This window comes from Natrix helvetica (assembly GCF_964273705.1).
Source record: "Natrix helvetica genome assembly, chromosome: 1".
In the NCBI taxonomy this organism is placed as follows: Eukaryota; Metazoa; Chordata; class Lepidosauria; order Squamata; family Natricidae; genus Natrix; species Natrix helvetica.
Window position 1 is genome coordinate 356,735,016 of NC_138548.1, and position 12,215 is coordinate 356,747,230.

Genomic DNA, 12,215 nt, shown 5'->3' on the forward strand with positions numbered 1-12,215 from the left:
GAAGGACTAGCCGAGACATGACAACAGTGTTCCAATATTTGAGGGGCTCCTGTGAAGACAAAGACAAGTCCATTTATTTTCCAAAGTACCCCCCCCCCAAAAAAAAAACCCATGGATGGAAACTAATCAAAGAGAGATGCAACCTATAACTAAAAAAGAAAATTCCAAGTAGAATGGTGGTCTTATTTACAGATACCATCAAGGTTTGCACAGGTTAGGAAGAAGGAAGGTATTGCCAAAATCACACAATATTAGATAAACTTTTGATACAGACAGAAAACTAGTTGATCAAAGTGTTATATACATTTTTGTTGGAACATAAGCTAGAGGAGGAACATGTCAAAGAAACTATGGTCGCCTGAGTGAAAAAATTCGGTTATAATGTGGAATTGGCTAAGTGGGAAAAACTTTGGATACTTAATCGGAAAGTAACATTGGCTACGGTGTATAAAGAAAATCTTTATAAGATGTTCTACAGATGGCATCTCCCCCTCAACACCGCTCTCCAAAATGTTTAAAAATCTGGCCCCAATTTGTTGTAAGTGTAAAAAAAACACCAGGCACTTTTTATCATATGTGGTGGACATGCAATGAGGCAAAAAAATATTGGAAAATGATTCAATCATGGTTAGAACAAATGGTGGGAGGCCAAATTCTGTTCAAACCAGAAATTTTTCTCCTAGGTATAATACCGGAAAAGTTTAAGAAAGATACCCTTTATCTAATTGTACATGTACTAACTGCGGCACGCATAACTTATGCACAATATTGGAAAAAAGAAAAAACACCAACAGAGCTAGATATAATCAGAAAAGTCTTGGCCTGTGCGGAAGCAGATAGGCTCACTCTTGAACTTAAAAATAAAGGGGAATCAGAATATTTTGAAGTCTGGAACAGATTTTATGATTGGTATAGGACAAGGTGACAAGACTGGAACAAACTGTATATATTGTGATTGGACAGAAGGATAGACAATGTATTAAGTTAGCTAATAGTTAATGGTTGAGACTAGTTGTATATAATGTGAATGTATGTTCACTTCGACTTTGCGGTACTGCATTGTTTTAAATGTAAAAATAATAAAAACATACTCCAAAAAAATAAATCCTAACGATTACAGCAATCAACCAATGGAATAGCTTGCCTTCAGAAGTTTTGGATGCTCCATCACGGGAGGCTTCCAAAAAGAGATTTGACGGCCACTTCTGAAATGGTAGAGCAGAGGGTTGGACTAGAAGACCTTTTTTTTTTTTTAAATTAAAATTTTAATGAGTTTTACAATTGTTTTCTCCCTCCCCTCCCTCTCCCCCCAACCCTACCCCGTCTCTATCCCTCCCACCCCCTGACCTCCCAGAGCAAATTACAGGGTAAAATCATTTGACAAACATATGCTAACATAAGCTAACTAATTTTAACATTCAACCATTCTTGTGCTTTAACTCCCGCTTTCTCCTACTAACTTTGAATAATTTGTAATATTTCTTATGCCTTCATTCATAATCTAATTGAAGCTTTTTAGTCTGGTATTTCTTTTGAATATAATCAATCCATTTTTTCCAGTCCAGCTTATATTTTTCATCTGAGTGGTCCTTCAAATACGCTGATATTTTGGCCATCTCAGCTAGGTTTACTACTTTTAGTGTCCATTCTTGTATAGTAGGCAACTCTTCCTTCTTCCAATATTGCGCCATCAACAATCTTGCTGCCGTCGTTAGATTCAAAATCAAGTTAGTTTCTATAACAGTAGAATCTGGAACTATACCTAACAAGAACAACTGGGGCAGGAATTTTATCCTCTTTTTCAAAATATTTTGAATGATCCACCATATTTTTATCCAGAATGCTTTAACTTTTTTACAGGTCCACCAAATGTGGTAATACGTGGCATCAGCACTATCACATCTCCAACACTTGGATTGTAAGTTTGGGTACATACACGCTAGTTTTTTGGGATCAAGGTGCCATCTATAAAACATTTTATAAAAATTTTCTCTCAAATTCTGAGCTTGTGTGAATTTTACATTTTTTACCCAGATCTTTTCCCATGTTTCCATCATTATTGGTTCCTCAAAGTTTTGTGCCCACTTTATCATGCAATCTTTGACTAACTCTGTTTCGGAGTCTATTTCTATTAATACATTATACAACCTTTTTATGTGCATTAGACCCTGGTCTCTACTTTGCTTTACCAAGTTATCCTCATTTTGAATAATACCAATTTTCTGATCTTTTTGCCATCTAGCCTGCAGCTGTCCATACTGGAACCACGTTTGAATTATCCTTTCGTCTCTTAATACATCCAAAGATTTCAACTGCAGCACACCTCTATCCATACTGAGAAGTTCTCTATATGTAGTCACATCTTGTTTTTGTTTTATACTTATATTCTCTATTGCGTGTCTGGGCACCCCCCATATAGGTATCTTGTCATTTAGTTTATATTGATATTTTTTCAAAACACGCAGCAAAGCATTCCTTAAGATATGGCTTTTAAAGATGTTGTCTACTTTTTTATTATATATTAAGTAAGCATGCCAGCCATATAGCAAATCATAACCCTCAACATTCAATATTCTATCCTCTGTTAGATTAATCCAGTCACTAATTGTTGTTAAAACTACTGCTTCATAATATAATTTTAAGTTAGGCATTTTCAAACCTCCTCTTTCACGTATATCTTGCATTATTTTAAGTTTTATTCTCGGTTTCTTCCCTGCCCAAACAAATTTATTAATACCTTTCTGCCATTCTTCCAGGTTTGTGTCTTTTTTAAGTATTGGCACCGTTTGAAAAAGGAATAAAAATTTAGGCAAGACGTTCATTTTAACTGCTGCTATCCTTCCCAACCAGGACAGTTGTAATTTTTCCCACTTGTTCATTTCTATCTGTATTTTTTGCCATAGTGGTTCATAGTTATATTTATATAGTTTCCCATTCGAGGTTGTAATGTAGATTCCTAAGTATTCGACCTTTTTTACTATCTCGCATCCTGTTGCTCTTTGTAGTTCTTCTTTTTGATTTATATGTTTTTAACTATCATCTTTGTCTTTCCTAAATTTATTTAAACCCAGATACTTGGCCATATTGATTAATTACATCCATTAAGCCTATAGCAGATTCCCCCGGCTGGGTTAAAGTTACAACCAGGTCGTCCGCAAATGCTCTTACTCTGTATTCATACTGTCTGATCCTAATTCCTCGAAGCTCATCGGACCCACGTATTCTATTCAACAACAACTCCAAGGTTAAGATAAATAATAAGGGAGACAGGGGACATCCCTGTCTTGTTCCTTTCTCGATTTGGAAAGATTCTGTTAGACCTCCATTAACTATAATTTGACCTGTCTGTTTCTGGTATATTGCTGTAATAGATTGTATAAAATGCTCTCCAAACTGCATCTTTTGTAAGATTTTTATTAAAAATTGCCAATTAACTTGATCAAATGCTTTCTCCGCATCTAAAAATAAGAGCACTGCCGGGACCTGGTTGTTCTTTTCCAGATATTCCATTATATTAATGATTTGTCTTACATTGCTTTTCATTTGTCTGCCTTGTATAAAACCAGACTGATCATTATGAATCAATGGTTGCATGATTGGCATCAACCTGTTTACCAATATTTTAGCAAAAATTTTATAGTCTGTGTTAAGTAGTGAGATGGGTCTATAGTTTTTTGGCTGGGTAGGATCCTGTTCCTCTTTAGGGATCAGAGAAATAAAAGCAGTTCTCCAGGATGGTGGAACTCTGCCTTCCACTTGTATTTTGTTAAATAATTCTTTGAGAGGTTCCACCATCTCTAGTTGTAGCTTTTTATAATAGACTGCAGGCAAGCCATCTGTGCCTGGAACCTTACCCATTTTTAACTGTTTAATTGCCAGAAGAATCTCTTCTATGGTTACAGGTTGATTCAGTCCTGCTCTTTGCTGGTCTGTAAGTATAGAGATTTTCTCTTTCTCCAAATATCTATCAATATCTAAACCTTGTATTTTGTCACCAGCGTACAATCTTGTGTAAAATTCTAAAAAAGCCTTTTTAATCATATCCTGTTGAAAAACTTCTTTACCTTTATACTGTACTCTTTCTATTATACGAGATCTTTGTTTTTTCCTTAGCATATATGATAACCATCTGCCTGGTTTGTTGGCATTACAAAAGGTGTTATGCTTAGCATATAGAAGGTTAGTAACTGGTCTGATAACAACATGTTAAACTGCCCTCGCAGCAAGCTAATTATCTCTTTTATCTTTTTATCATGTGGCTTGGATGTTAACTCATGTTCCTTCTTTTTAATCTCTGCTTCTAGTTCCTTACGTTTCTTTTCTTGTTCGTATCTATGGATGTTATTCAAATTCATTAAAACACCCCTCATGTATGCCTTACTTGCATCCCAAACCATATCCATAGGTGTCCCTTTACACATATTAAAAACAAAATATTATTTCAATAATTTTTTACATTCCATAACATTTTTCTCATATCTAAATAGATTTTCATTCAGTCTCCATGATCTCCTTGGTCGCTCTTCGTTTTTAACTTCTATCCAAACCGGGTTGTGATCTCTTAAAGTTCTCGAGCATATCTTAGTCTTCTTTACCCTAGAAAAAAGATCATTTGTAATTAATATAAAGTCAATTCTAGATAAGGATTGATGCCTATCTGAAAAAAAGGTAAAATCCCGTTCTGTAGCATTTCGCTCTCTCCAGATATCTCTCAGCTCAAAATCATCTACCATATCAAAAAAAGATTTAGGTAGTCTTGATCGTGTTCAGGTACTTTGTATGAGCCTCTTTTTGTCATGAACTGGATCCAGTACTCCATTCCAGTCGCGCAATAGAACACATGATCTATAACCCCATTGTATTAATTTAGTATGAAGCAACTTAAAAAAAAATTTCTTGTTGTTGATTGGGAGCATATACTCCTATTAAAAGTATTTTCTTGCCTTCTGTTAGTAATTCAATTGCAATATATCTTCCTTGTGGATCAGCTTCAATTAATTCAGCCTTTAAATCCCTTCTTAAATATATAACTATACCATTTTTCTTCTCCGGAGCAGATGCAGCGAAATGTGGTCCCAATTTTGGATTCATCAAATATTTCTGATCTTGTGTTCTGATGTGTGTTTCTTGTAGGCAAATTACGTCATTTTTAAATTGTTTCAGGTAATGAAATATTTTTTTCCTTTTTTGTGGTGAGTTTAAACCATTAACGTTCCAAGTTAGAAATTTAGTTGTCATCTTCAGCACGTTGAAGCTTTTTAAGAGCTGCCTGAAAATCTTCATGAGATTTCACCTTCGGTCTCGCTCCCCCCACAGCTTCTGATATCTGAATTTGTTGAAGCTTTAGTTCTTGCTCTTTACGTTTAGTAACTGCCCGGGTTTGTCTTTGTTCCATAATTCCTTCTGTCTCCTCCAGTAAGCTCACAGCCCCAGCTTGTGTCTGCGAGCCTTGCTGCCTGGGGTCTTCTGTATCTTTCCTTTCTTTGGGTCCTGGGGATGGAGGACATCCTGCCTTTAATACTCTACTGTAGAAATCTCTTGCTTTCCAAACTGTGTTAAGTCGATGTCTTTCTCCCAGATGGTTCACCACCAGTCCTACTGGAGCCTCCCATCTAAATTGAATCTGACGGCTTTTAAGTTCATCCACTAGAAACGCATAGTCCTTTCTGGATCTCAGCATTTTGGGGGGAATTTCTTTAAGTACTATCACTTCTTGATCTGCCACTTGTAATTTGCTTTTATAGGTTGCTTGTAGTATTGCGTTCCTAATTTTCCTGGAAACAAAGTTGATTACAATATATCTTGGCAATTGTCTTTGTCTGGCAGTCCATGAGTTGACACGATAAATTTTGTCCAATTGCCAGGCACATTCGACTTTTGTTTCCCTGATTAATTGGGCAAAAGCATCAGCAAAAATTTCTCTTAAATTCTCTTGAGAGTGTTCTTTCAAACCCCTTATCCTCAGGGCAAATTCCATGGACCTATATTGTATCATTGTAAGTTCCGCCTCAGAGTTGTCAATGTTGCTTTGTACCTCCGTGAGCTTATTCTCCAACTTTATATTAGACTCACTAATTTTTTCCACTTTCTCATCAAGGGATGCTGCCTACCCAAATAATCCTTTAAGTGCATCAACAATGTCCTCTCTTATCTCTTGGTTACATGTTTGAACTAAGTCTTTGATTCCAGATATTTCCTCCAAAACGTCTTTAAAAGCGTTTGAGATTTTCCCCTCCAGAGCAACTGCTTGATCTTTTAGTGCTTTCTGCAAAGCCTCCAGTGTCAGAGTTTGTGGTTGTGTTTCCCCCGGGGGTAATAAAACCTGTAATTTTTGCCCCTGTGCGGGCGAATTACCTGCACTTTTGGAAGCGTTTCCTTTAGCTTGTCTAGAAGCCATCTCAAAGTGTTCAAATCGGGCTTTTTTACAACTGATATTCAGCCTGAAAAGTCCAGTTATTCTCTCAAGTCTTCCCACTGCGTTAGCAGGCACTTAGTGTTATTCTACTTCCTGCTTCACTTTCGTTTCACACCACACCCGTTATCTCGGCGCCATGTTCTTTAACTTCGCTTAATTTATAGAAGGAAGTATAAACTAAGGAGTTAAGGTTTATACTTGCTGTTAAGTAGATCTCATGGTTTGCTCTGCTTGTGTTTTGTTCAAATGTAGATTAACCGGTAGAGCAACAAGTGTGGACGTAGCCTTTTGTTCTGCAAACAGCAGTCGAGTCCCGAGGCAAGGAGAATGCCCGACTCCCTGGAGAGATCAAACCTTTCACACCACAGAGTTATTTCTGCGGTTGCTAGGAATCTCTATCCTGAGTCAGGAAGCTCCTCTCCCCCTCTTTTCGGGGGGGGGGGATTTTCAAACTGTTAGACAGCTGATTAACGCTGTCCCAGCAGTTTGCTACTCAATCTTGGGCTGGCGCTCCTAAAGGAGCGTCTTCCAAGAACCACGGAGCCACCGGAAGCTCGACTAGAAGACCTTTAAGGTCCCTTCCCACTCTATTATTCTGTTATATATTGTATTCATCTTAATGACAGCGATTCCAGCCAATAATTGCTATACTAAGAATTTGTATTGACCATGTCAACAAGAGAATTTCATGGTTGAATGCAAAGGTGAACTTGGATCTCCGTAATCTTCAATGTGTCAAATAAATCATAATTAATCTAAGGTTATTTTAGCATTGTGGAATATTTCTTCTTTACCTTTAATATATATGGTTTTCATTTTCTTTTTTACATCTTCTGCAACCATTTTATAATCAATTACTTTGAATCTTACAGGGAAAGAGGATGCCAATAACAGAACTCCAGACAACTGAAAATAACAAGCAACGTTAAAAAGGAAAGCAAATCAAGCCAGAAATAAAAATATTATCTATTTCCTTCAGAAAACCCCAAAATTCTCCTCCTTCCCCAGCACGTAATCAAGAAGAGATTTCAAACTGGAAAAAGTAGAGTATACGGAACACAAGGATACATTACAGGTAGTCCTCGGCTTATAACAGTTCATTTAGTAACTATTCGAAGTGACAATGTCACTGAAAAACCTGACTTATGACCATTCTTCACACTTATGACTATAGCAGCAGTCCCATTGTCACATGAACCCCTTTGGCAGCTCCACAGACATGGCTATTGTGGGCAATGTACGTATTTCAAATCACAACTGAGTGTGCACAAAACGATCCACACTGGAGAAAAGCAATACTAATGTGGCCAAAGCTTCAGTCAGAACTGCTCCTTGTGGTTGGTTCATAGAAGGACCCACATAGGAGAGGAGCCCTACATGTGCTCCCAATGAAGTGAGCTTGGCAACTTGGTGATACGTTAGAGAACTCACACCAGGGAGAATCCTGATTGTGACAAAAGTTTCAGTCTGAACTCCGGCCTGGTGATACACTAGATGATGCTCACAAAAAAGAAATCATATGAGTGTCCTGAATGCGGGAAATATTTTACTGCAAATTCCCTCCTGATGCACCAGAGGACTCACACAGGAGAGAAACCTTTCGAATGTCCTGACTGCGGAAAAAGTTTCAATAAGAGGTCCAACTTGGTGATACACCAGAGGACTCACACAGGAGAGAAACCTTTCGAATGTCCAGACTGTGGGAAAAGTTTCAGTAAGAGGGGCAACTTGGTGATACACCAGAGGACTCACACAGGAGAGAAACCCTTTGAATGTCCTGACTGTGGGACAGGGTTCAATCAGAACTCCCACCTAGTGAAACACCAGAGGACTCACACAGGAGAGAAACCCTTTGAATGTACTGTATGTGGGAAAGCTTTCAGTAATAATTTCCACCTAGTGAGACACCAGAGGACTCATACAGGAGAGAAACCTTTTGAATGTCCTGACTGTGGGAAAAGTTTCAGTATCAGGTCCAACCTGGTGGTACACCAGAGGACTCACACAGGAGAGAAACCTTTCGAATGTCCTGACTGTGGGAAAAGTTTCAGTAAGAGGTCCAACCTGGTGATACACCAGAGGATTCACACAGGAGAGAAACCCTTTGAATGTCCTGTTTGTGGGAAAAGTTTCGGTCACAAATCCCACTTGGTGGTACACCAGCGGATTCACACAGGAGAGAAACCCTTTGAATGTCCTGTTGGTGGGAAAAGTTTCAGTCACAATTCCCACTTGTTGGTACACGAGAGAACTCACACGGGAGAGAAACCCTTTGAATGTCCTGACTGTGGGAAAAGTTTCAGCAAGAATTCCCACCTAGTGATACACCAGAGGACTCACACAGGAGAGAAACCGTTTGAATGTCCTGACTGTGGGAAAGGTTTCAGTCAAAATTCCCACCTAGTGAAACACCAGAGGACTCACACAGGAGAGAAACCCTTTGAATGTCCTGACTGTGGGAAAGATTTCAGTCAGAATTCCCACTTAGTGATACACCAGAGGACTCACACAGGGGAGAAACCCTTTGAATGTCCTGACTGTGGGAAAGGTTTCAGTAATAATTTTAACCTAGCGATACACCAGAGGACTCACACAGGAGAGAAACCTTTCGAATGTCCTGATTGTGGAAAAAGTTTCAATAAGAGGTCCAACTTGGTGATACACCAGAGGACTCACACAGGAGAGAAACCTTTCGAATGTCCAGACTGTGGGAAAAGTTTCAGTAAGAGGGGCAACTTGGTGATACACCAGAGGACTCACACAGGAGAGAAACCCTTTGAATGTCCTGACTGTGGGACAGGGTTCAATCAGAACTCCCACCTAGTGAAACACCAGAGGACTCACACAGGAGAGAAACCCTTTGAATGTACTGTATGTGGGAAAGCTTTCAGTAATAATTTCCACCTAGTGAGACACCAGAGGACTCATACAGGAGAGAAACCTTTTGAATGTCCTGACTGTGGGAAAAGTTTCAGTATCAGGTCCAACCTGGTGGTACACCAGAGGACTCACACAGGAGAGAAACCTTTCGAATGTCCTGACTGTGGGAAAAGTTTCAGTAAGAGGTCCAACCTGGTGATACACCAGAGGATTCACACAGGAGAGAAACCCTTTGAATGTCCTGTTTGTGGGAAAAGTTTCGGTCACAAATCCCACTTGGTGGTACACCAGCGGATTCACACAGGAGAGAAACCCTTTGAATGTCCTGTTGGTGGGAAAAGTTTCAGTCACAATTCCCACTTGTTGGTACACGAGAGAACTCACACGGGAGAGAAACCCTTTGAATGTCCTGACTGTGGGAAAAGTTTCAGCAAGAATTCCCACCTAGTGATACACCAGAGGACTCACACAGGAGAGAAACCGTTTGAATGTCCTGACTGTGGGAAAGGTTTCAGTCAGAATTCCCACCTAGTGAAACACCAGAGGACTCACACAGGAGAGAAACCCTTTGAATGTCCTGACTGTGGGAAAGATTTCAGTCAGAATTCCCACTTAGTGATACACCAGAGGACTCACACAGGGGAGAAACCCTTTGAATGTCCTGACTGTGGGAAAGGTTTCAGTAATAATTTTAACCTAGCGATACACCAGAGGACTCACACAGGAGAGAAACCCTTTGAATGTCCTGACTGTGGGAAAAGTTTCAGTCAGAAATCCTACATAGCGATACACCAGAGGACTCACACCGGAGAGAAACCTTTCGAATGTCCTGACTGTGGGAAAAGTTTCATTAAGAGGTCCAACTTGGTGATACACCAGAGGACTCACACAGGAGAGAAACCTTTCGAATGTCCTGACTGTGGGAAAAGTTTCAGTAAGAGGGGCAACTTGGTGATACACCAGAGGACTCACACAGGAGAGAAACCCTTTGAATGTCCTGACTGTGGGACAGGGTTCAATCAGAACTCCCACCTAGTGAAACACCAGAGGACTCACACAGGAGAGAAACCCTTTGAATGTACTGTATGTGGGAAAGCTTTCAGTAATAATTTCCACCTAGTGAGACACCAGAGGACTCATACAGGAGAGAAACCTTTTGAATGTCCTGACTGTGGGAAAAGTTTCAGTATCAGGTCCAACCTGGTGGTACACCAGAGGACTCACACAGGAGAGAAACCTTTCGAATGTCCTGACTGTGGGAAAAGTTTCAGTAAGAGGTCCAACCTGGTGATACACCAGAGGATTCACACAGGAGAGAAACCCTTTGAATGTCCTGTTTGTGGGAAAGGTTTCGGTCACAAATCCCACTTGGTGGTACACCAGCGGATTCACACAGGAGAGAAACCCTTTGAATGTCCTGTTGGTGGGAAAAGTTTCAGTCACAATTCCCACTTGTTGGTACACGAGAGAACTCACACGGGAGAGAAACCCTTTGAATGTCCTGACTGTGGGAAAAGTTTCAGCAAGAATTCCCACCTAGTGATACACCAGAGGACTCACACAGGAGAGAAACCGTTTGAATGTCCTGACTGTGGGAAAGGTTTCAGTCAGAATTCCCACCTAGTGAAACACCAGAGGACTCACACAGGAGAGAAACCCTTTGAATGTCCTGACTGTGGGAAAGATTTCAGTCAGAATTCCCACTTAGTGATACACCAGAGGACTCACACAGGAGAGAAACCCTTTGAATGTCCTATCTGTGGGAAAGGTTTCAGTCAGAATTCCAATCTAGTGATACACCAGAGGACTCACACAGGAGAGAAACCCTTTGAATGTCCTGACTGTGGGAAAAGTTTCAGTAAGAGGTCCCACCTGGTGATACACCAGAGGACTCACACAGGGGAGAAACCCTTTGAATGTCCTGACTGTGGGAAAGGTTTCAGTAATAATTTTAACCTAGTGATACACCAGAGGACTCACACAGGAGAGAAACCCTTTGAATGTCCTGACTGTGGGAAAAGTTTTAGTCAGAATTCCTACATAGCGATACACCAGAGGACTCACACCGGAGAGAAACCTTTCGAATGTCCTGACTGTGGGAAAAGTTTCAGTAAGAGGTCCAACTTGGTGATACACCAGAGGACTCACACAGGAGAGAAACCTTTCGAATGTCCTGACTGTGGGAAAAGTTTTAGTAGGAGGGCCAACTTGGTGATACACCAGAGGACTCACACAGGAGAGAAACCCTTTGAATGTCCTGTTTGTGGGAAAAGTTTCGGTCACAATTCCCACTTGGTGGTACACCAGCGGATTCACACAGGAGAGAAACCCTTTGAATGTCCTGTTTGTGGGTTAGGTTTCAGTCACAATTCCCACCTGGTGGTGCACCAGAGGACTCACACAGGAGAGAAACACTTTGAATGTCCTGACTGTGGGAAATGTTTCAGTCACAAGTCCAGCCTGTTGATACACCAGAGGACTCACACAGGAGATAAACCGTATGAGTGTCTGGTTTGTGGGACAAGTTTCAGTTCCAATTCCCGCCTGGTGCAACACCAGAGGACTCACACAGGAGAGAAATCATATCAGTGTCCATATTGTGGGGAATGTTTCATTAGAAAATTCTACCTCATGAGTCACCAGAGAACTCATATAGGAGCGAAACCGTATGAGTGTCCTGTTTGTGGCAAAGGTTTCACTCAGAATTCTAGCTTGATGAAACACCAGAAGTCTCACACGGGAGAGAAACCCTTTGAATGTCTTGACTGTGGAAAAGATTTCATTACAAAATTATAACTCACAAATCACCAGATGATACACACAGGAGAGAATGCTTTTGAATGTGCTGACTGTGGGAAACGTTTCACCAAGAATTCCAGTCTGGTTAAACACCAGCGGACTCACACAGGGGAGAAACCGT

General features: G+C 40.2%; 2 protein-coding genes across 5 annotated transcripts in view; both read left to right on the forward strand.

Annotated features, from left to right (window-relative positions):
* The window catches only part of LOC309384253 (uncharacterized protein), a 136,255-nt gene that overhangs the window by 53,906 nt on the left and 70,134 nt on the right, over positions 1 to 12,215 (forward strand). The gene's annotated exons all lie outside the window — the stretch shown is intronic.
* The window catches only part of LOC309384272 (uncharacterized protein), a 35,305-nt gene that overhangs the window by 12,233 nt on the left and 10,857 nt on the right, over positions 1 to 12,215 (forward strand). The gene's annotated exons all lie outside the window — the stretch shown is intronic.